The sequence below is a fragment of the Pteropus medius genome, unplaced genomic scaffold (genome assembly GCF_902729225.1).
Source record: "Pteropus medius unplaced genomic scaffold, Ma_sr-lr_union100, whole genome shotgun sequence".
In the NCBI taxonomy this organism is placed as follows: domain Eukaryota; kingdom Metazoa; phylum Chordata; class Mammalia; order Chiroptera; family Pteropodidae; genus Pteropus; species Pteropus medius.
This window is the reverse complement of record NW_024349799.1, coordinates 2,750,536-2,775,608: the sequence shown is the minus strand read 5'-3', so window position 1 is coordinate 2,775,608 and position 25,073 is coordinate 2,750,536. Positions and strand designations below refer to the sequence as shown.

Genomic DNA, 25,073 nt, shown 5'->3' with positions numbered 1-25,073 from the left:
TTTTTTTAAGCCACCAAGTTTTCAAGATGATGCTGAAAGGCAGGAGATGTTGAGTCTGGCCAACCTAGAACTATAGGGATAGACCCTGCTCTGGGCCACAGGAAAATCCTAACTGAGCAGGCCGAGTGGGGCGTTGGATGAATGACTTTTCACACTGGAATGATTTTGAAAATGAAAGGGGGTGTTACTCAGAGTTACTTTGGGACAACAGGTATAGATGGGGATTTAGAGACTAGATTGACATCAGGATGATCAGTAAGAGCTGATAAGGGTCCTGACCAGCTGGCCGATCATAGCAAGGGGACATTTAGGAAGGTCAGTTTAGAGATATGGACAGGGAAGTCTGTGTTTGTTACATTTCTGGTCACAAGGTTGGGGGCAGAAGCAGGATTCTAGTCCTGAATGGGGAGAGGGAGGCTCAATCTTAATGACAGAAAAGCTAAGAAGGAAAACATATTAGCATTATACCACTCTAGCTCTGAGAACTCTCTTAGCAAAGTATCCATTTTGTTTTAAGAAACTCCTTAACTAAAAGTAGAATAAAGTCTACCACCAAGCTACCCTGAACAAGCCTAATCCTGTCTGACCTTGGAAGTTAAGCAGGGTCGGGCCTGGTTAGTACTTGGATGGGAGACCACCTAGGAAGACCAGGTGCTGTAGGTGTAAAAAATAAAAAAATAATAAGGGATTGTAAGCTGACAAGGTCCTTGCAATCTGTGAGGTCAACCAAGGGTTGCTTCCCCTAAAAAATAAATAAATAAAAATAAATAAAAGTGGAATATAGGTGGAGAGAGGCATAAAGGAGTCATCTGGAGTGTGTGTGTGCGCACCCCTGTGTGAAGGGGAAAAAGGGGGTAAAAGGCAGTTCTAGAGGGAGAACTTTTGGGAGCAGACTCGGGCTGGGGTGCTGGTAGCTCCTGAACTAAAGGCCTTAAAAATCACAGCCACGGTGGGATCCCACCTCCAGCCCAGCAGCTCCAGGGGATGAATAAGCCTTGAGCAGCCTGTCTAGTCTCTGCTTTACACACTTTAAAGAATAGCAATTTGTTTGCAAGGGAAAGACCACACACGGTCCCCAACCACACCCCTGCTGTCACCCTAAATGACATTGGAATGGCTCAATTAAATTTTTGTGAGAAGGGAACAGATTATAAGGACATCGTAGTTGTAGATTTCTCCATGAGATGACTTAGTGAAGTAGTCAAAGATTCCTTTCTATCAAAAATAGTGTAATATTTATATAGTCACAGAATAAATAGAATCCTGACTTGAGCTTCATATTTTACATAGCTCATTCCAGGTAATTTGGGCTCTTTCTGACATGCTTCTGACAATTAGGGCAATTGTTTCTTTTCTGGGATGTTGAGGGGGATTTGCCTGCCCTTCTTCCCTCATCTCACTAAACTTGTCTTGGTGAACTAAACAAAGTCTCTCTCTAGGTTGCCTGGGAATCTCGTCTATGTCTGAACCCTTCACACTTCTGTACACCTGCATGCTGGCGCCTCTGTTTGTTGACCAGGTTTGGACTATGTAACCATCAATTGTTGCCTGGGCATCTTGTGCTGTTGCCTCTGAATGTCTCTGACCACGGCTTACATCGAGAAACACTTTTTACATTGCGACCCGGTGAACGCACACATCGCATACACACCACGGAAACAAAAATTTCACAGAATCTTATTAAGACTCACAAAGTGCCCTGCTTTGTACCCTGAGGGCTACCATCCCATTCTATTCCAGGCTGTGCTTTCCAGTTCTGGGTTTCTCTATGGAGGGACATTTAATCAAGAGATAAACTGGAAATCATTAGCCCTGATTGGATACTTTTTATACTTAAGAAGGGTGACTGTGTGTTTATTTGTGAAGAAAAAGATGTTATGAATGTGTTTGACATTGTACCTCCTAAGACAACTTGAAAAGTTGAGTTGTAATTGGACATTTTATACTTTTTAGTACTTTAAGAATAGAATTTAAATCCATTACTGGAATTTTACAAACAATCTCTCTCTCCCTTTCATATACACAAATGTGTATGTGTGCATTCAAGCACACCATACAACACACACATACACAAACATACACACACACACACACACACACACAATTTCCAGATCACTCTGGGAATTCTTATCAAATACAGGCTATAGGGTATTTAGTTCCCTGATCAAAAGTGTCAAGACGTCCACTGCTGGGTGAGGAAATTCATAGCATAGTCATGTTAAGGTGTCATCAGACTTCGATAGCTGAAAATAACACCAGATTATTTCCTATTTTTGAAAGGGTTTGGTTTGTGGTGGTTAAAAGGAATAAGATTTAGTCATCTAATAAGAGAAAACAGTTCTCTGTAGGAAAAATCTGTGCAAAGGGAAAGGGAAAAAGAGTTGAAGTTTAATGTTAGATGCTCTGCTAACACTTCGAATATATTACTTTATTTAATTGTTACAGTGACTCCGGGAGGCCAGCATTCATTCATTGAGCCACATAGTCTACTAAATGCATGTGGCACCTATGATGTCTTAGGTATAGGGATTAATAGTGAGCAAAGCCCTTAATAAGCTTACCCTCCAGCATTTGGTGCACCTTTATGCCGAGTTAAGTGCTCTGAAGGAGAGGATCCTTGCGTTGGGTATAAAACCATCCAGTCAGTGGACTTGAATCTAGCTTGCGCTTCCCTGACAGAATGATTTAGGGGATGGGGTGGGTTGTGCGGGCAGCACTCTAGGCTTAACATCTAGCACAGGCGACATCCCCATGCTATATTCAGAGCTCCTAAAGAAAGCCGGTGTTGTTGGAGCAAGCCATGTCAGCTCTAGAACTTTCTCTACAATAGCCCTGAAGCTGGGTGTAGTTAGAAAGAAGGAAGGTGAAGAGGAGTTTTCTCCTGGGTATTTGTGCCTGTGTTTCAGTGGGAACACTGTTCTTGGGACGTGTCATACAAACTAATGCGGTTCCTGCTTCTGGTGCTTTATGGAAGAGGGGTGTGTGTGTGTGTGTGTGTGTGTGTGTGTGTGTGTGTGTGTGTGTGAAGGCAGAAAGGGGACTTTGTTCTTGAAGAACTTCTTAATTGAGACTTTGTTGTAAAATAATATACTTTAATCAGTTTTCATCTTTTCAGTTCATGCAGATGTTTTCATACTGTTTTGTGGTTATTAATTTGATTTACAGAATGGGATGTCTAGAGTCACATGTTTTAAACTTTTACTTTTTTTTACTTCAGTTCAAAGGTACCTCACTAAAATTACCAGGAATTGCCATAAATAAAGTGAATATGCCGATACTTTGTCAAGGTCCAAGATTCTATATATTTATGTATAGATCATTCTTGGTACCAGCCTTTTTCTTTGTCTTTTTCTCTTTTTTATTGCTAGCTAGCTAGAAGGTACTGTATTCATTTGCTAAATTATGAAGCAAACTCATTATATTGGAACCAATCGCGTCAAATATCCAAATGAAAATGGGATATTCAGTGCCATATGATTGTTTAGCATCGGTTCAAAATTCTAATCATCTCAAACTCATCTTTTTCTTGGAAGGCTTTAAAAATTAAAACACTTCATAGTATTTGCATAACACTTTACATATAGTTTATAAAAGTGTTGTTTTTAATTTTTGAGGTATATTTATAGACAGATCGTAAATATACAGTCTGACGAGTTTTAGCAAATGTTTAACAAACATATATACCCATGTAACCCACACTGCAATCAGGATAGAATATTTCAAGCATCCCAGAGAGTTCCAGTCTATTGCACACCCTCTCACCTCACACACACAGAGACAACCATTGTTCTGATTTTATCATTCTATAAATGCAATCATACTGTATGCATTCTATTGTGTCTGGCTTCTTTCACTCAACATGTTTTTGAGATTCATCCATGCTGTTGTTTGTATTAGTAGTTCACTCCCTGTTATTGCTGAGTATGAATATACCACGATTTGTTTATCCAAGCATCTGCTGATGGACATTTGGGTTATTTCCAGTTTGGGATCTTATGAATAAGGCTCCTATGAACATTTGTGTACAAGTTTTTGTATGGCCATATGTTTCCTTTTTTTTTTTTTTAGGTAAATAGTTAGGAGTGGAATTGTTGGGCCATAGGATAGATATATGTTTAACTTTAAAAGCAGTCATCAAACATTTAAAAATATAATTATTTCATTTTTTTATTCCCATGAGCAATTCCAGTTGCTCTACATCTTTGCCAGCGTATGACATTATCAGTTTTTTTAAATTTTAGCCATTTGAATGTGTTTGAGGAGTTTTTATTTCACTGTCATTGTTTCATTTGTATTTCCTTGATGTCTAATGAGTTTGAGCAGTTTTTTTTATGGGCTTACTGGTTATTTTTATATCTTTTGTGAAGTGTTTGTTCAAGTATTTAGCCCCTTTTTTAAATTACATTGTTTGGCTTTTCATTATTGAGTTTTAGAAACTCTTTATACTGAATATGAATCCTATGTAAAATGGATATTTTTTTCCCAGTCTGTGGCTTACCTATTCCTATTTTTTAAAAGGAGTGTTATGGTTTGTTTTTTTTTTTAATTTATCTTTTTTGTTAGTGCTTTTAGCATCCTGTTTAGGGAGTCTTTATAAATACTTTAGCTTATATTTTCTTATAGAAGCTTTATAGTTTTAGCTTATACATTTAAGTCTGTGATTTATGTAAAGAACTTTTGTATTTGGTGTGAGGTAGGTGTTATCTGGTTGTTGCAGTGCAAGAGATTTTCCTTTCCTGATTGAATGGTTTTGACACTTCTGTTTAAAATCGATTGTGTAAGTGAGGGTCGAGTGTTAGACCATCTATTCTGTTTCAATGATTATTCATCTATTCTTAAAGTACCACCAAATGTCTGGATTACTGTAGCTTGATAATCTCAAGGCCTTCAACTTTGCTCTATTTTTTTTTTTTTGCAAGATTGCTTTGACTATTCTAGACTCTTTGCATTTCCATAAAAATTTAGAATCAATTTGTCAGCTTTCATAGACCAGCCCACTGGGATGGTGAGTGCATTGAAGCTCTAGATAAGCTGTTAATAGCTTGAGTCTCATAAGAGAGAGGAACACATTGAAGCTCAGAGAGCGTGACATTTAGAATACTAGAGCTGGCAAAGACATCGGATAAGTCAGAGTTTTCTGCAGTGGCTCTATAACCTCATTGCACAGTGGAATCACCTGGGGATCTTTAAACAACAAATATGTGGCTTCCATCCTGAGATATTCCGATTTAATTGGTCTGGCGTGCAACCTGGGCATCAGGATTTTTAAAAGCTCCCCTGGTGATTCTAGTGTGCAGCAAACTTCGGGAACCACTGGTTTAGTGCTCAGATTTATAGATGTGGAAATTGAGGCCCAGAAATTATAAGTGAGTTGCCTAAGTTTACAAAACTTACAAATTGACTCACTCTAAACCCACTGCTCTTCACACAATGTCATATTGGATGTTCAAGAAATTTATGTAAGCCTTACAAAACAACCGCCACCGCAGCTCCCGACCAAAACCAAACAGCTGCCACTTTCCTGCCAGCAGAGAATGTTATTCAGCTCTTTGTGTCGTACTGAACAAAGTTCTAGATATGAATTTCCTCAGGGAAGTAACAAAGGAAAGGAATATAGAGAAGGGGAAGATGAAAAGAAATAGCACAGGCCCTAGGACCAGGTATGGTATTTTACCCCTGGATGCCAAGTCAAGAGCTATCTTTGTGTCGTCGATTCTTAAGCTCTAATAACAAAAGACTGGAGAAACACCATGAAGCCTGAGGTTCTTATGCTTCTTGGGTAAAAACACAGAATATCTGGTGATATCACTAATTTCAATGTTAGCAGTTTCTATTTAAATTTCATTTAAAGAAAATTGCTTTTAAACATCACAGGAAAAAGAACATTGCTCAGCGTGCACATTTATTTTCTCTCTCTATGGAATTCAACATCCTTTTGTTGGGAAAGTAGAAATTATAGGACAATAGGTGGAAAAAGCGATGTTATACAATTATTAGTTCTTTAAAGTGAGTATATTAGAATTTGTAGTGCCTTCCCCTCCCCCGCCCCCAGCATAAGATTTTTAAAGCTCGTTGAGGGCAGAAACCACACTTTTCTTCCTTGGTATATTCTCATTAGCACAGTGCATGGCACATAGAAGGCTGTCATTGATTGCTAAATTGAACTGTCCTACTGAAGAAGAAAAACTAAGGGCCACATTAAAATGTCTCTAACAAAAGTCCCACAGCTTTTACTTTAACAATCAGATACTGTTCATTTCGAAGCTTTAAAAAAATCCACACTAAATAGATTTTTTACCTTTAAGCTTCATGTTAAACATCCTTCCGAATAAACATAGAGTTTCATAATTTTTCTCATTTCAAGGCAGTTCAAGACAAAAGAGGATTGTTCAGTGTACTCAGGAGATTTGGGCTTTTCTAAATTGTTTATGATTATTTGTGTTTTGTCATAAAGCATCGCTCAAGCTGCCTATTGGTCATTAACTCCCAGAATTACTGTTGCCGATAAATAACCCATTCTCTAGTTTTTGAAAGAGAACCAGTTTTTAAAATGTTGATGATGTGCCAAAGCATATCGAGGATCAGTCTGCATATTCGTAAAGCAATATTTCTGAACTGGAGCTGTATGTGAGGTCCACCCTAAAAGCTGCCCTGTTTGGACTGGGCCAAATAAAGAAAGAGGAGGCATGAGATCAGCGACATCCTGAAGTTTACTTTTGGGACAGTAGAGGATAAAATGAGACTACAAATAGACATTTCTTTCTGTTATTTTTATCTCCCAGATTAGAAGAGAAAACCATGATGGAATAAACATATACTTAATACCTAATTTGGGGACTTTGGAAAACTCAGATCCAAGGAGGGAGGGGATGCCTGAGGCAGGGGGATGGGACGGCAGGGAACGAAAGTTTCCTTGGGAGCCATCTTGCCAGAACCTGCATTGTATTTCACTGTCGTTATCTTTAAGGGTGCTAGAGAGGTTGGCAAAGATGCATTTAGATGAGATAAGGCTTCAACATGAGATACAAGCTGCTTTGATCATTTTGATATTGCTGTGGGTGGGTAATTCAAAGGGGCTTTTTTTTTTTTTATTGGGAATTGCTTTAAAAAAGTAATTGATTCATAATAACAGTTTATTTATCCCTTGCTCTTTGTTCAATAAATGATTACTTTCTTAAGGAAGCAAAAGCTTTTCAAGCCCCCCTTATCAGATGTGCTGACACAGAGTGTGCATCGTCCCTGGCTCTTATTGGTAGAGTGGTATGCTGAAAAGTGTGAGGATGCCACTGACAGTGACACCTTTGTCTCATGTTATTAGCAGCACTACAGGTCATACGATTCAGTATTTTCTTCCATAAAAATTTACCTACTCTGTGAGCTTTCAGGACCTAATCAACTCACTCTATCATGTCCTTGGATCTACCATTGGGCTAAAGATATTATTCTATGGCAGTGAGCTGGATTTTTAAAACTCAAACTCTGAAAGATTGCAAACTCAGTTCTAAAGCAGTGTAGGCTTTGGAGTCAGCCATATTTGGGTTTGAGTCTCATCCTATAACTTATTATCGTGAGATTTTGGATACAATTCTTTGAAATTTGATGTCATCCTCTGTAAAATGGAGATGTGAATACTTGCTTTTTAAGGCTGCTGTGAAGATTACATTAGAAAATATACACATAGCATCCAGGACAATGCCTAGCATATAGTTGTTGTTATTATTATTATTATTATTATTATATCATCATTATCATCATTCTACTACCATAGATAATTCTGTAGGCCAATTATATATAAGAAATGGTCTTAAATAAAAACAAAGAACTTAGAAGATTGATATCTTGTTAGTTAAACTTGTAGAATTTAGAACTATAAATTCCTATACTTCTTATTACCAAAGTTTATCTAGCAAGTGCTAGTTATCACTTAAGAATGAGATGAAAGTTACTTTAATTATTACTATTCAGTCAAATTTTGTTACTGGATATTGCATGACAATATTGATTCAATATTGTATAGTGAAAAATGTGACCTTTTGATTCTGAGGAATAAAAAAATATCATGGAATTGACTCCTGAATTTAGATTTGTTCCTGGGGGATTTCAAGAAGAGAATTTATAGTCGTTTAAAAATAAATCTTCAAAAAAAACTGGCAGTGGAGATTGGCCCGAATAGCTCCTATAGTCTACATCACTTCTGTAGCCGGAATTTTAGGAGTTCATGTGTGATGGTTAACTTTATGTGCCAACTTGACTGAGCTAAGGGATACCAAGATAGCTGGTAAGACATTATTTCTGGAAGAGATTAGCATTTGAATCAGCAGACTGAGTGAAGAAGACGGCCTTCCCCAATGCCAGTGGCATCAATCATCCAACATGTTAGATGCTCCAATAGAGTAACAAGGTGGAGGAAGGGCGAATTTGCTCTCCGCTTTAGCTCAAACACATATCTTTTCCTGTCCTAAGACATTGGTGCTCCTGGTTCTTGGGACTTTGAACTCAAACTGAGACCTGTATCACTGGCTTCTCTGGGTTTTAGGCCTTGGGGTTTGGATTAGAACTCCACTGCCAGCTTTCCTGGGCCTTCAACTTGCAGACAGCAGAATCATGTGAGCTAATCTCTCATAATATGTCTCTTTCTATGTATCTCTGTATATCCTATTGGTTCTGTTCCTCTGGAGAACCCTGATTCATACCAGGCGTAACTCACAAACATTACTGCCATGGTACGCAGAATGTACATTTTTTGAGAAGCCTCTTTCCCCCAAATAAACTTTGAAAGTGAATATGCCACAATTCAAGGAAAATGGAGTGAATCTGGGGCTTTCTCAGCAAAACACTGCCTCATCTGAAGCATGAAAACATAACTTATGATTAAGTCAAAATATATAATGAATAAGAAAAAAATTCAGAGGGAGAGATAAGCTGTTAAAATAATGGGTATAAATGTTTGTGAGTTAAGAAATAGAAATAAACTCTCATAACATTCACTTTCTTGATAATCAGCTGAAAATTTCAATTTGACATGGGATTAAATCCTCTGCTCTGAAAGAATGATCTTTCTTACTTTAGTTTTCTCACTATCATGCATTACACTCAACTTTAGATATTAGATTTGCAATCGTAAGCAACCTTTCCGGTGGATGAGTAGGAATGGTGATTATATAGTACATGAGGAGGTGGTGACAACTTCCCATTCATGCTCCAAAATGGCTGATCGCTACTGGGAACTAAGGGGTTGCAGAACTGGCTCCTAAGAGGTTTCATGCATTAGTGCACTTAATTCTCACAACAACCTTATGGAGTAGGGACTGTTGTTTACTCCATTTACAGATGAGAAAAGTGAAGCTTAGTGAATTAAGTGATAATTTCAAAGGTACATTGTTCAGAGATGAGATTTGAACCTAGACTTGTCTGCCCTCCAAATCCCATAAGTCCTTATGTTCTTAACCATGAGTCCATTAAGCCACAAGCCAGAATGAAGTCTGCTCCTTGGCCTGAACGAATGGATGCACATCCCAAATGAATACAATTAAGTGGAGACCCAGCGCTGAGGGAATAACCTAGGCAAACTGCCAGCCCCACAGGGACTAAAGTGAGGTTATCTTTGGGTCAGAGATCTGGGGGCTTTGTCAAGCTCTTTAGTGCTTCTGCTAGTGTCAGACAGATGGGAGACTGCATTTGAATCACTCTCTGCTGTGTGATCTCGGAGCAGTCAAATAAGCTCTCTGAGCCTGTTTCTCATCTGTAAAAATGTGGTTAATAAGAGCCCCTGCCGATAGCAGAGTTACTTTTGCTGCTCAGTACCCATTGACTCTTCTCCTGTTTAAAGGGTCCCAAATTTCCTTTAGGGTTCTGCCTTCTATCTTAATCTCAGTTCATATGCTTTGGATGCTGTTGTATGTGACTAAGATCTGGCCAGTAAGAGTGTTATATTACCTTGGCCATAGAAATGTGACCTAGCGAGATAGAGGGAGACTGGCCCAGGCTCTTGGGCAACCATTCATTGTTGAGGATGAAGCAAACATAGAGGAAGTCAGAGTCAAGAAATAGAAAAAGTATCATTTGGGATCCTGAGTCAAGCTGTATCTGAGCCATATTTAACTGAAAAGAGTCTTTCAGTCTGTTGGTTGAGGTATTACAGTTGAAAATGTCCTAATTGTACTATGTACTTGCTGTGCAGATAAAAGATGGTTTTGCATAAACATTTAACAAAATATTTGGCACGTATTAAAAATACAATAAAATTAGTTATTTAAATATTTTTCAGAGTCTTAGCCTATACTTCGGGAACTTACTTTTATATTTTTAGTTTTTTCCTTTATATATTTTTAAACTTTCCTTTAGCCTTTAGTAATATTCTTTATTTAACAATCTAGTGTTGTAGCTAATAAAAATGAAAAAATTCAGCCTAACTAGTAATCACATGTATGAATAAAAAAACGAGATTGATTATCTGGTTAAAATGTATAATCGTACTGGAGTCTTGAAATCCATTTAACAATACTATAAAAAAAATCCTTTAAAATGTCCACTGTTTTTAATCCAGAAATTTATTTCTTATACTCTCTTTTATGAAAACTACATAAAATTCAGGCAAAGATCTGTGTCTTACAATATTATATTATTAACAATAGTGAAAAATTGGAAAGAAAGCCTAAGTATTTTTTTCTTTTTTTCCTTTTTTTTTTTTAAAAATTCAAAAGATACCCCACAGGGAAAAGCCTAAGCATTGAATAACGGGGGAATGGTTAAGACAATCATGAGCCAGTCATGGAACTGAATATTGTATATTTATTAAATAAAGATATTTATGAAAAGTTGCTTATAACAAAGAAAATGAACACGTATAATGTTAAACGAAAAAGGAATAGTGAAATGTACACATATTAAGAATTTAGTCATGTAACATATTTTATATATGTTATAGCATATAAACATAGAGAAAATGAAGGAATACACCAAATTATTTGTCAGAGAGATTCAGAGTGCAAGACCTGTGCAACATGTCCTATAGGAGTTAGCATTTGCTGCCTTTTGTGTCAGAGTGATGACTCGGGCTGATAAGATGCATTAACAGCCATATCTAGAAAAAATATTTGGGCTGTTGAACCAGGGGCCCAGTCCTGGCATCATCTATCAGTTCTCCCTGATAGATGGAGACTTAAAGGAAACAAACCGAAGAACGTTTTCCCAGACAGGCCGGGGTGAAGTGTGGAATCAGGATCCCTTCTACACGGTAAGTCCATTCACCCTTTGCATTTCCCTCCTTCAGCCTCCAATTAAAACTGTAACTGTTAGATCGGTGTTAGAAACTGTTAGACACCCCGGCCTGTCTGGGAAAGACATTCCCCAGGTCACTGCAGTCTGGGGAAGAACCTACTCTAATACTATAACAAAGCCATGTTTCTCTGGTTCATCATCAGAATTTTTTCTCTACTCTTCCCAATAACAACAGCTATCATTTATTGAAAACTCTTTTTATATCAGATCCGGTGTTTGGTACTTTATACATTGTATATAACTCCCTGAGTTAGATATTATTATCCTCATATTACACAAGAGGAAACAGGCTCAGGGAGGGTAAGTGACTTGCCAAAGGCACTTGGCTCGTGAATGTGGGCTCTGCTTCACCTGGCTTTGGTTGTATCTCCACGAGCCCCTCTGGTCATTTGCAGGTACCAGCTTCCAACTTGTCTCTATAGCACCAAAGCCTTCCAACACTTCAGAGGTTTGGCCCAGAAGTTGCTCTTATAGTCATCTGTTTTAAGCTCCTCTGCCTTTCGTGCTCTCCATCACAGCTTTTGCCCCAAGAGACAGATGTTCGAGAGCAATGGATTGATGCCGCCTTATCTAAGACAGAAACAATGCTATTCTAGGGCTGCTTGCTTCTACTGCTCAAGGACCAGGAGGCATCCCCCTAGCTTTTTGAAGTTATGTGCAACTCCAGGTTGAAATAGTTGTTAAGGGTATTCATTCATTCATTCATTCATTCACTCACTCACTTACTCAACAAATCCTTATTGAGATATACCCTATATCAGGTACTGTTCTAGGCACTGGCGATTCTGAGGTGAATCAGGAAGAATGGTCCCTGACCTCCTGGAACTTATGCTCTGGTGAGGGTCAAAAGAAATAATCATATAAACGAGGACATGAGACAATTTCAGGAGGTGGTAAGTGCTAAGAAAAAAAATTAAACATTAAAGAGTAAGTTAAGGTGGAAGGGCTACTGGAGCTGGAGCGGTAAGGAAAGAAATCTTTGAAAGAAGAAACAAATAATGAACTGAAGTCAACCGTGTAACTGTCTGGAGGAAGAACGGTCAGGTTGAGGGAAGAGCAGATGCAAAGATCCTGAGGTTGAAACAAGTTTCACATGGTCAAGTCAGAACAGCAGTTGCTTGGCAGGAGCGGAGTGAATGAGGACGAGCAGCAGGTGCTGAGCAGGGAGGGGCAGGTGAGGCTCTGTCATGAGGAATATTCCGGCTAGGGCAAGCAATCTATATTTCATTCAAAATGCTCCAGGAAGCCACTGCTAGTTTCTAAGCCAAGGAGGGGTAAGCTCTGATTTCTGTTTTAAATGGTTACTCTGGTTTCTCAAGAGAGAAATCTGGGCTGTAAGGGGTCCAGTGTGGAAGCAGAGCCATCAGCCAGGGGTCTGTTGCAGGGAATGGACGACGGTGGCGAGAACTCCCTGCCTCGTGAGCAGGACTCTTTTTCCCTGGGGTGGCCATCTCCTTCTGAGCCAGCAGTTCTGTAGTTTTTATCTCTTCCTTGTATCTTTGGAGACTGGCAGACCTCGGAAAACCCTCTATCTCAAGTCTATAGCCCCGTCTGCCTCTTGCTGGTGTTTGTGGCAATTACATGGGTCTCGCTCTGGGCAAACTGCTCTGCCTCAAGTTTCTTTGGGTTCCCCCGGTGCAGCACCACTGCCATGGAGCCCGGAAGACTCTGCTAAGCAGAGGTGGCCCTCTCGGTCTCTAAGCTGCCTGGAACCTGCACGTCCACGAGGCTTTTTGGGTGCCCTGCTGTTTACATGTGCTCAACTCAAGCGTGGGCACACCAGTAAAAACAAAAAATAAAAAAACAAAAAACAAAAAAACAAAAACAAAACAAAAAAAAAAACAACTTTCGATGGCTCATTAAAATGGCAAGAGGGAAGACTCTAAAATATTTTTGGACACCAGATAGCTCTTCCTAAATAGAGTTTGATGAGTTAAGTGTAAATGAATCAGAACATGTGCATTGGATTTCTCTTCACAGGCGCTTTGGTTTAAAAATGAAAGGCAGGGATTAGGGGAATAAGGGAAAGCATGGCTCAGTTTTGCAAAGGCCTGAATGAGAACTTCACAGAATGGAGGGCCCCAAACGTGGTGAGAATTTCCCCCTGCCCTAATTTCTTTCATCTCCGGACCGTGAGAGCTACTTGATATATGTGGCATTTTGCTACATTTTCCTTGCAGACACTATGTTCCTGGTATTCCTTGCTTCCTTGCCAAAGGCCTTATTATGCTGTGGGTTAAAACTATGCATCACCAAAGCCCCTTTGACTTAAACATCCTAAGAAGTTCACAGACTTTGTTCTCATGGGATCCAGGTTTTCGATGGCAAGAAATGACTCTGTCTTTTCAGCTATGCTACAGAGGTGAGAGAGGGCATTATCGTGACACCATTCGGGAAACCATACCAGCTCCGTGACCTTGAGCAAGCCAGTAGTTATATCTCAACCTTAGCTTTCTCTTCCATAAAATGGGGACAACTCCTTATCTTATCCTGTTTCCTAGAGTTGTTTGGGGGGCTGTGTACAATGCAGAGCACATTTAAATAAAGTGGTTGGTTATAATGAATGCGCCTGGAGGTTGTAAATCGCTTTAAAATGGTACATCCAACATATCTAGAAGCGAAATGTGGTAGAGGGGGCAGTGAAATGAGACTGTGTTCTCTTCTTATCTCTTATGCTGAGAGGGGTGAGGATGTAATTTAAGTTGAATGAGATAATTAGGGACAAATTCAAAAACAGCCTCTCTTCTTGCCCATATTATATGGTTGTCCATGACTTAGAACCCTAGAATTTTAGGGCTTGGAGAGCATCTTGTTAATATCTTTATTTCACAGTTGAGGAATCTGAGGCCCAAAGAGGGAAATGACAGGCCCAAGTTCACATAATTACCTTACTAAAAATTCTATGATGACTATGGCTGGGAGAATACGGTCCATTCTTAGCATTCGGAACATCACAAGGAATGGGGTTCAGTTATTTGCAAAGCATTTTCTGAGCATCTTGTATTTTTAATTAAAAAAAAATTCTCCAGAGCTTAGCACAGTTCCTGGTATGCAACAGATATTCAGTAAAATTTTGCAGAATGAGTAAATGAATGACAAGTATGAGACAGGATGGGGAGGAGCGTACAGTCTGGCTGTGGAGACAAGATATAGATGAAAAGAACTTGAAGCATTTCAAGCGAGAGCAAAGTGATGCAATGCAAATAATTCTAAATAGAATAACATAAAACTTTCTTCTTAAGAAGGACAGATTTTTTGACTACATGGGATAATCCAAGCAAGACGTTTGTTGGTATTCATGTGGTAAACCTGCAGTGTTTTTCTGTTGTTAAGCCCTCCTGAGTAAGTGGGCCTCTGACTCAAGCTGAGCAATCGCTCTTGGGCAACACTCTGATTTCAGCTCTTGGTACAGGGATGGACACGTGACTTTGTAAACAGGGCCAGCCACAGCACTTCCATGTTATTTGATATATGGACAATGTGAGAGAGAGAGGGTAATTCTTCCTTTTGGATTTTTAGTCTGCAGCATGTCAGCATGGAGTAGTCAGTGGCCTTCTTTCTCGACATGAAGAAAGATACTAAGAATGATGGCAAGGGACAGTTGGAAGTGGAGCCAAGAGAAGAAGAAAGGAGCAGATGTCACGACTGAATTTAAGTCCCTGGATTCAGCCAGCCTCAGGTCCACCCTTGGACTTCCAGCGGCACGAGCCAATAAACGATTTTTCTCCAAAAGGGTTTCTGTCACTTTTATTTTAAAATGTTGAATACAATTGGCAAGGAGCTCTGTAGGCTTGTTAATATCGGGTGGGGGAAGCTATGTAAGTTGATGAAGATGAATGGATTAGTTGTAAACGCCTGTGGTATTTGGAAGACCTCACGTCTGGGGGCGGAGTTTAGGATTGAGTGCTAAATCATGAGGGAGAGTGGGCAGTTACCTCTGGTCTTATCTGGGAAGCAGGAAAGGCCACGCTTCCACCTCCATACTGACCCAACAGCACCACTACTTGCTGGCCTCAGGACCTGAAAGATTTACCACTATGTGGATTAAGTAGAAGTTCTTGAAGTATGTTCTTCTGACTAACATTTAAAAGGACTGTGGGTTCAAATACATTTATTTTCTTTACTTCCGGACTTTTTAGATACGACTCCTAATACTCTTTGAGAATCTCCAAGAGGCAGTCGGAGTGTAAGATAAATATTTCCTCATCTTTTTTGTACAAATAACTTTTTGGTTTTGTTTCCCTTTGATTGGGGCAGCCCAATTGCTCGGCCTTGAGTTAAAGCATCATCTCCCCCAGAAGACCCCTGCAAAGAAACATATTGCTTGGGGAAAGTAACATATTATTTTAACCTCTCTTCCTTACACAAAACATTGGAGATACAGAGGTGAGAAGAGTGGGAACACATGGCTCAGAGATCAAGAATAGAGCATTGAGAAGAGGAGAAGGAAAGAACAGTAATGGGCTAGTTCGGAAAGTGGGAGAAGGGAGGTGATGGTAACCGAGAGAAAAACTAGACCCTTTCCTAAATTCAGGAAATATTCTTCTAATACTCTTGAGCCCAAATGAGTTTTGTAGCTCTAATGACCTCTTAAAAGCAAGCAAAATAGTTTATGGGAAGAGAGAAATATTTTTTTTTTCCTTTTTAGCACTAAACCCTAAGAAAAAATTGGTCACATGGCTCCTTATTTAAGAGGTATTGAATAACATAATGCATGTTCTTCAACAGCAAATTTATAAAAGACTCAGAAACATCCTTCACACGGCTGTTTCATCTATTAACATTCATCAAAAACCAAGGACACAGTATTAAATGACAGCTCTTTGTAGGAATATCTATAGTAAACTCAGGTCATGTTGCCTGACACATTACTTAGTGATCTTAATTCATACAGGGATAGATAGGGCAACTAACAAGTTAACCCAGCGGAAGCCATCAATATATACAGTCTACTCCGTTACTACCTTAGTTAACTACTAGTGGGAAAGGCTGAGACTAGGGTGTGTAGGGCAGGGTCATTTAGAAAGTAGGAGGAGGAAACAGTAGGAAGAGGGAGTAAAGGGGAAGGCGGATGGAAGGGCTCGAGTGGACGCAGCATTCAGACTATCAGACTCGTGATGCTTCAACAAGGATTCATCTTGCAGGCCATAGAATTAAATTCAAATGAGGGTGAAACTTCCACAAAATAGACGGCCCAACACAGTGCTGATATAGTGAGGCCCGAGGCCCCAAATCAGAAATTGAAGAAATATATAACCTAGGGTTCCAAATGATGGTTATTTCCAAATGGAAGAGAACGCCAATGCTCAGATAAACGGTGTTATTTACAAATAACTCAAAAATATCAAGAAAACCTAACTTCATTGTCCACTGATTTAAAAAGTTCTATACTCTGGTCTTTCCAGAGAAAAGCCAATAACCTGACACTCCTACTGGTAACACCTATTTTCGTGTGTTCCTGCCTCGTCAAATACTGTGCCCTTTAATTAGTTACTTTGCACATACGGTCTTACACTTGGCCTCCAGGCTGTGACAGCCCTACTCAGGTTCCCAAATCCCTAGCCACAGCCTTAAAATTCAGATTTTATTAAACATTGCACCATTTGTTCAAATCTTGGGTTTCTTCTCAAAATATCAGGGAATCTTTAATTCCCATAAAATCTATGAACTATATCAATATTTTTTATAATATTAAACTAACACAGAAAGGAAGATATGGAGCAGAGAGAGAGACAACAGAAACTGTTCAGAATGGCTATGGTTTAGATGCGGACATCAGAGGAAAATGCCAGAAAGTATATAATGATAGGGCTGGAGCTTGAGGGCCAATGGGAGGGTTCTGGGGAGAGAAATGCTATTTACTCCCTTAAAAAAGTCTTTGGAGAGGGGAGAGAAGAGTACTAATAGGTTTTATGAGTCCCAAATGAGAAGAACCATAGAAGATAGACTCTGAGTCATGGAAGGGAATTTTGAGGCCATCTCATTAATTGCCCAGCATAGTCACTTACAAATGAGAAAACTGCAGCCCAAGTTGGCTCTCATTTCTCTAAGGTCAGATAGTGGCAGACCTAAGGTCAGAGCCTAACCATCTAGACTCCCAGCTCAGTGTTGCATTTGCCACATGGTGCTGCAAGTATGGAGAGAGATGTTTTGCTATTTGGGGACCTGGGTTGACTTTGAGGGGGCTGAAGAGCACAAGGGAAATGAGATACACTTGGGAAATTGCTCCAAATCAACAGAAAGACAGGGGAGAAGTGTGTATGTAGACTGCAAACTTTTTGGAATTTGCTTCCAGTGTCCTACAGAGCCCCTGAGAAGAACGGCAGGAAAACCCCGAGAATCCTCTGTTTGGGAGGTATAGGAGACAGAGTAGGCTCAAGATGCATGAAAAATGCCTGGGCCCGGCCAGGCAGGCCTGCAGTCCGCAGACTGACTGTTCACATTTCAGGGAAAGGATAGTGATATCGGGGGAATACTTCTTCAGAGAAGAGGCTCCGCATATTGAATAAGTAACATCATTCAGCTTCTTTCCAGACAACACGAATCTGCTGCGGTCACTCTGTGGCTTTCTCCTTATAGGTTTAACCCACATTTACCCACCCTCTCACAAAAGAGATGTTCTTTTCCCAGAGTACCCCAGCATCTTTCTATGGATATAATTTGTGGACAGCTCCTGTGGGAACCAGGGCCCCTGTCACTATCTCTAGATAGACTCCAAAACTGCCTGGCTGGAGGTGGGGAAAATTCCCACAAAACACTTTCTCTCCTCTTTTCCTTGCTCTCTTTGATCTTTTACAAAATGTAATGTCACACAACGGTAGCCTCGGAGGTCAGATGTCATTGTTTGGTCCCTCCGAGGAGTCTTTAAGTTGAGAACTGTTGGCAGCCCTTTGGGATGGAGGCTAAGGTACAACAACAGGTATCAGAGGGACTATGACAAATGAGAATGGTGTCAAGAGAGCCTGTTCAAATAAACAGTTGGATGCTTGGAAGTACAGCCTGAAGACCTCAGATCTTTCTCTCTCCTCTGTTTTTTTTTTCTCCCCAAAACAGAAGATTAAGTTTGCTGTGAACATGAGCTGATGAAAAGAATTCAAATAGTGCTTTGAATAGGACCCCAGTCAGACCCACAGGAGAGCTACAAATTGCTTTTGGAGACACCAGTCTCCCTTTACAGAAAGTTAGCATAAAGCCCACATATCTTCTTTCTATAAGGTACTAACTTGTAAATTAACCTTTAATGGTGTATAAATGATGTTCTGAAAGAACTGCTTATGCAGCTATATTTATGATCTAGAAAATTGCAAATATTTACAAGATTATAGGTGTTAATGGTCTGTCAAAAATGTTTGTATATTGTACATACATTAAACCCCAGTTTCAGACCACCCTGGTATAAAAGACCACCACTCTCTAGTCCCATATAGTGTTTCACTTTGATTCCATATATGCCAATCCCTATAATTAGCCTGTTCCCTAATATAGATCAAGTCCACTTTATAGGGAATTCTCCCAATAGTTTTCATTTAGTTTAAACCCAGTACCCAGGCCACCTATGTAAACTGTTTGCTAAATGGCCCAGGATGGCCAATCGATCTTATGTCAGCCCTTCAGAGGCTCCCGGGCAATGGCCTGTGAACTTGACCGTCTTGTTTCTGAGCGGGCCCCACTGTAGGGCCTAAGTGCCTCTGGTTTGATTGCTTTCCTGAAATAAAATTAAGTATATATGCATGCTCCCATGACTTGGCGTCTCTGCTGAGGTTTGGTGACTCAAGCTCTAAATGTACATAAGGCACAGACACAATTCATTTCAAAGAACAGCTTATTGTTACGACAGCACCTTAACCTAGGTGCTTGATGATGGAAAAGGACATCGAGCAGAAGGGGACAATCTCCTTTCTCCTGTAATCGTTAATCTTATCGCGGCTCCTTTCTCTGGATGATCTAACTGTGTTACTGTTCCATGACGGGGTGTGGCAGGAAGAAAATAAAAAGGGTCACAGGTTGTTCTGAAATGGTTATTCCATTCTAGTTTATTATCTCATTTGCACATTTTCATTAATGTCAAGCTGTTTCCACGGCTGTCTCAAGATGATCTGTCTCCTGAGGCATTTGCCAGAGCTGTGTCTGCTGCTTAGGAATTTAGAGAGCAAGCTTATTTTCCAGTATTACGAAAGGAACTGTCTTCCCACCTATTCTGATACAAACACGCAGGAATAGGTTTGCCAAAATCTTGACGTGACAAGATTAACTTCTGGATTTTTATATAGATTTTCAAATAATCACTCCTCCTACTGCACTCCCCCATCCCATCCTCGAAAACGGAGCAGGGAAATAATAAAACCAATTTTCCTTTAAGCCCTGTAACAAGCCCTGATGACACATACTTAATTCTTTAGGCTTGAACCCATTGAGATCTCTGCAGGTCTTACATGGAGCCTACGGGATGGCCCCAGGCCCCAGATGAGGAGCAGAATGCCCCCAAGGTGAAGGGGAGAGACTTGTGACTGTTCCAAGGAATCGCGAGCTCTGTTGGGGAGAGTGTCTCCACTGGTGCTCTTCTGCCTCTCTCTGACATGATTCTTTTGACCTGCCTAGTGTTTGGGAAAGCTTCGTTTAAACGATATTTGTTTGATCCTTGGAGGGCTTAGACCTAGAGATTCCACTGTAGCTGTTCTAGAAATCTCTCCACTTTGAAATGCCTGTCAGACCTGTTAGGCGAAGGATTCCCTATCTGGGATCCTGGCTCTTCGGGGACCCACGCGGGAAGAAATGGGCTTCTTTGAGATATTTCCAAGATGGCAGACACACACCGGAGTTACAGAAGTAACCGGGTTCAGACTGTGAAGGACGGCTAAAATATATTTCTTTTTGAGAACTCAGATTCTATCAACTCAGTTTTCCTACAATGGCAGTTGTTGATTAATAACGAGATGGTGAAATTGTTTTTCAATAATTGGATCTAGTGTATAAACCATATGCTTCAAAATATGGAATCTGAGAGGAGAGCAAAATAACAAGTTTCATGGAGGTAAAAAGTGGGAAACCACTGGTTTAGGGGCTCCATGTGGGCTGCAGAGCACCAGGTCACCGTTTGTATTACTTAGGTGCTAAACGAGAAACCGAAAATAAACACAAAATGCAAATCCCACTTAGGAACAGATTCCAATCTCTGTTCAATTGCCTTTTATGTTTATCTAGGAAGACAAATGGCTCAACAGCCAAATGCATTATATTTACATGCTCTCAAAATAGAGAAATTGGTTAGATTTCTCTCTAACTCGGGAGGTGATTCTCTTTAAGTTGGAAACACAATTAAGAAGCAGCCTGAGCACAAGGCAGGTGAGGATGGACCCTGGCTGTTCCACAGTGTTGTTTAAGAGAGAGAGACCTGGCATAGTCACATAAACAGCCATGTGTCTACTCCCCCTGGTGAGGCTGGCAGAGCCTGGGAGGGATTCATCTATTGTTTCAAACCTTTAAAAATTTTTTTTGAATGTTATGGGTTTGGCAAAACCCCAGACATACTTTACCAAGTGCTTTTTTCCTTCATTTTTTAATCCCATGTGTATTCCAAATGTAATCCGTATGTTACTGATTCATTTACACTTAACTCATCAAAAATGCTGGTTGGGATGAATTAGTTGATGGATGCCCAAGGAGAAGCATGGTCCCCCTTTAACGTAGATGTTAGGAACCTTTTCCCCACTCCACCCGTTTGCCAAATGTAGTTCAAAGTGAATCAGCATCCCCACCCCCACCAATTTTTAATAACACGAGAAAAGGCTATTTCAAGGAGCACTAAATTTGGGAAAATTCTTCATTCCACTCTCCCTCATTTAAAAATCCTTGTGTATTTTAAGGGAAATCTAATCCATATGCTTCTGATTCATTTACACTTAAATCATTAAAATGTTGTTTTGAACAAGCCACTTGGTGAACGGAAATGAGTATGAGCCTTCTTTTATTATTATTTCTTCAAGTTCTTTTCTGCAAAACAGGAAGTCACATTGGGAAAGTTGAATACCCAAAAGTTTAAATTTGGGATGATAATTCTTAGGCCACCGTGGTTTGGATAAATCTATTTCTGGTTATCCTCACAAGAAACCCAGTACAGCGCTCTGCTTGGATGTATGCTCCTAATTGCATGTAATCAACTAAATTGCATCGGTGAATAAGTGACTTCCTTTAAGCAATTTGAATGGAGTGTGTGTGAATGTGAAAGTTTGTGTGTGTGTGTGCGTGTGTGTGTGTGTGTGAATTACTAAATCTTTTGGACTCTAAATATACCTGGCAAGATGGGGCTGAAAAGGAATTGCACGCTGAGAACAGGGGAGAATCGACATGAAACAATTTACGTATTTGCCACAAGCATTAATAGGAAACACCCAGGATATAGTCTTCTTCAATTAGTCCTAGTTAAAGGCTAGTTAAGATCACTGAACCAATGTCATCGTGCTCCCTGACAAAGTAGAGGAGCAAATTGTTATCATTTCCTTTACCTCTCTTCTCTGCGATAATAGATGCCAGTGGACTTCACTCTCTCTCTTTTTTTTTTAAAAAAAATCCTTTTTATCTTTCTTTCCTGAATCTCATCGTAAAAATTACTCCGGAAGCACTTAACGACTGCAACCTTTTCATTTTACAGAGGAGAAAACAGAAGTCCAAAAGGTCGTGACAAAACTGGAACTAGGACATAGAAAATTTGACTCCTGAAGTCAAATTGTAGCATAGTGGTTAAAAATGAGGACCTAATTGTGTCTGAGTATTCACTCGACTGTTCAGTAGTTGGTGGTTTAGGCCTGTTACTTAATCTTACTGTATCTCTGTTCCTTCAAAACTGGGAATAATAACAGTATCAGTACTGTAAAGCTGTTGTGAAGATTACATGAGCTATTCCATGTAACGCTGTCTACATATAATAAGCACTCAACGAATAATTGCTATATGCTTTCTACTCCTCTATATAGTTACTCTATACTGCTTATACTTCGGAAATTTCATCAGGCCAAAGAGATATGCCTACCATTTTAGGAATAAGAGACCAGTGGTAGCTCCAGTGGGCCAGATAATTTGTTCTGAACTCCTTTCTCTTCACCGGCCCTTTATTCCAAATCCTGCCCAGTGGTGGACAGGCTCCATGTGTACCTAGCTTTGGAGCAGAAAGCACATGGGGTCAGTGCCTTCCCGATGTGGAACGCTGAGCAAAACCCTCACATCCCGTGGGACTGTGAGGGCAAAATGGAGACACCTTAGAGGGAAAAAACATTTTATTAATGTTGCTATTATTTTCACATCTATAGCCTACTGTTGTTGTCTTTAAAATATGATTTTCAAGCCACAGTAGGGCATTATTATTTCTAGTTTGGGCCGTGGACTATGAAGTTCCTAAAAGTTCACCTATTAGGCAAAGTCATTTGAATCTCAGTAGAACTGTGAGATGGGCATTTCATGGCAAATAAAAACACTTTACCATTTTAATAAAATCATCATGTGCAAGTGGACAGAGGCAAGGAGGAGTTAATTCCGTAAGCCCTTATCCAGCTCTTCCGTTTAGAATTCTAAACATCCAGAAGAGAACTTCAGCAGCAACAATCTGCCACAGAAGTGAGTGTTAGTGTCCAGATTTTTTCATAGTTTAGATTGAGGAATTGTAGCGAGGTTTTCGGGTAGCATTTGTATAGGGACAAGGTGAGCACTGGCAAAGCACTCTTGGAAGGGAGAGTTGGTTGGGGGCAAGCTGAAGAAGGTCAGGTAACCAGCACATTTCTGCTTTGGTCCCAGAATCCCCTCTGGGAACTCCGAAGGCTGCTCGAGAAAACCTATGGCAACCTGTTTTCTAGATCCAGGGTGACACATCCTTTGATATTAATTTCTTAAATTGTCCAAAGGAAACTCTGGCTATGCCTGTTTCTATGGTGCCAAACATCTGGATGAAGGTTGGGGGGCAGGAGTCCCTAGAATAGTCCAGTGTCCTCATTTGCTTGAGGCCTGGAGGGTCAGTGACTATGAGTAAATTGGCAAGGTTTCTAAAGAAGCTATCGTCCTGGGAGAGAAGCTGGGATTCAAAGCGGAGGGTTTTACACACTGTTGGAAAATGCTCCCACTGTGTCATCTGGGTGTCTGCAGGCGCTGAGCCTGTGGGACTTACCCATTTTTTCCAGTTATGAGCAAGAGAGAGACTCAATGTTTAAGGGCCAGTGAATCAATCAGTCATGTAGCAGGTTGCATTAATGTGGCCCCATTGTCTGCAGCTCCATCTACAGCCGGAGGCAAGGAACAGAGGAATCCTGAAGGTCCTTATCGGCTCTAGGATTCAAGGTCTCTGACCATTATCAGAGCCTTCCAGTGCCAGCATTCCTTAGTGGGAAATGACATCTCTATACCAGGACCACAGCCTCATCACCATTATCATCATCACCATCACCATAAACTACCGTCAACATAAAGCTATTGAATACTTACTATATCTAGGCACCAAACCAAGGGCTTTAAGTTATCTTTTCATTATTCTACAATAACACTTTGAAGTCCTTACCATCACAATCTCCTTTTTATAAAGCAGTAACCCAAGGTTAACTGAGTTGACCAAGTCATCGAGATAGCAAGTAACAGATCTAGGACTTGACCTCAAAACCTAGGACACCGATCAGTATGTAGTTAGGTAATACAAGGCTCGCTTGAATGAATGAATAACTAAACAAATAATTACAAAGGCCCATTCCGACTTGACTCACTTCAGTGACTCGGTAATTTTGGAAGATAGTATTGTTTGTCAAAAGAGCTAGACTTAGGTTTGAATTCCAGATTCGTCACTTTCTAGATGCGTGGCCTTAAGTAATTATTTTTCAGCTTAATCTTGTAGATGTAAAATAGGAATAATATTAACCACTCTGTAGAATTATTGTTAATGTTCTTTGATATAATACATAACGTGCCTAATTCATGGTTGGTGCTTAATACATGTTAACACATTCTTTTTAAATATTTTAAACACTGACACTGATAATCGCATGTAGACTAAAACTATTCTTCGGGGGAAGAAACTATGGGCCAGGTGACAGTCAGCGGAAGCTGGCCTCATTTTCTGCCCTCTTATCTCATTTTTAGAACTTCAGAACGTGAGCTTCCCCTTCTTAGCTCTTTACTCCAGTTCACAGCCACAAACAATTCTCTACCATGAAAAAGCAAACCCCATGAATCCCAGCCTTCTTCTGTAAGGCTAGAGATCTAGAGGAAAGGCCTGGGCTTTGGGAGGCTAAAAGGAATACTACATTGTTCTTATTTTGTAATTTGCAAAAGGAATTACTTCCTTGCAAGCTCACAAATAACGGGTTATAATCAATTCTTCTCTACTGACCAATAAGATGGCTTGACTTGGGTCTTTGAAAATGTTTTCATTCATCTTTTCTAACTCTCCCCAGGCTGTTCTCAGACTAAGTCTAGCACTGGCAATGTACATTGCTGGACAATGAAGGAATTTAGAATGGAAATAGCCACTCTTTGAGCAGGTCTCAGCTCATGGCACATTCTTCCTTGAGGCAGAATTATTATCTACTTATTTTTCTCCATAGTATATTTGCAGTTCTTACATAATAATAATAATTCTCATTATTTGAATATGGAGGCTTAACAAGTAATGAGAAATTATAACCAAGGTACCCACGCATTTTAGGCTTGATTGTACTGAATGTCTGAAATTTAACAAGCTGTGTAAAAGTTGTGTGATATACAATAGTCCAGTGAAAAGCTGACCTATTTACAAAGCATGATTGGGTTACACTTACCACACT

General features: G+C 39.9%; 1 protein-coding gene and 1 pseudogene across 1 annotated transcript in view; one reads left to right on the top strand and one right to left on the bottom strand.

Moving 5' to 3' along the window:
• The window catches only part of ANKFN1 (ankyrin repeat and fibronectin type III domain containing 1), a 318,100-nt gene that overhangs the window by 181,064 nt on the left and 111,963 nt on the right, over nt 1-25,073 (bottom strand). The gene's annotated exons all lie outside the window — the stretch shown is intronic.
• Nucleotides 545-663, top strand: LOC120621279 (uncharacterized; annotated as a pseudogene).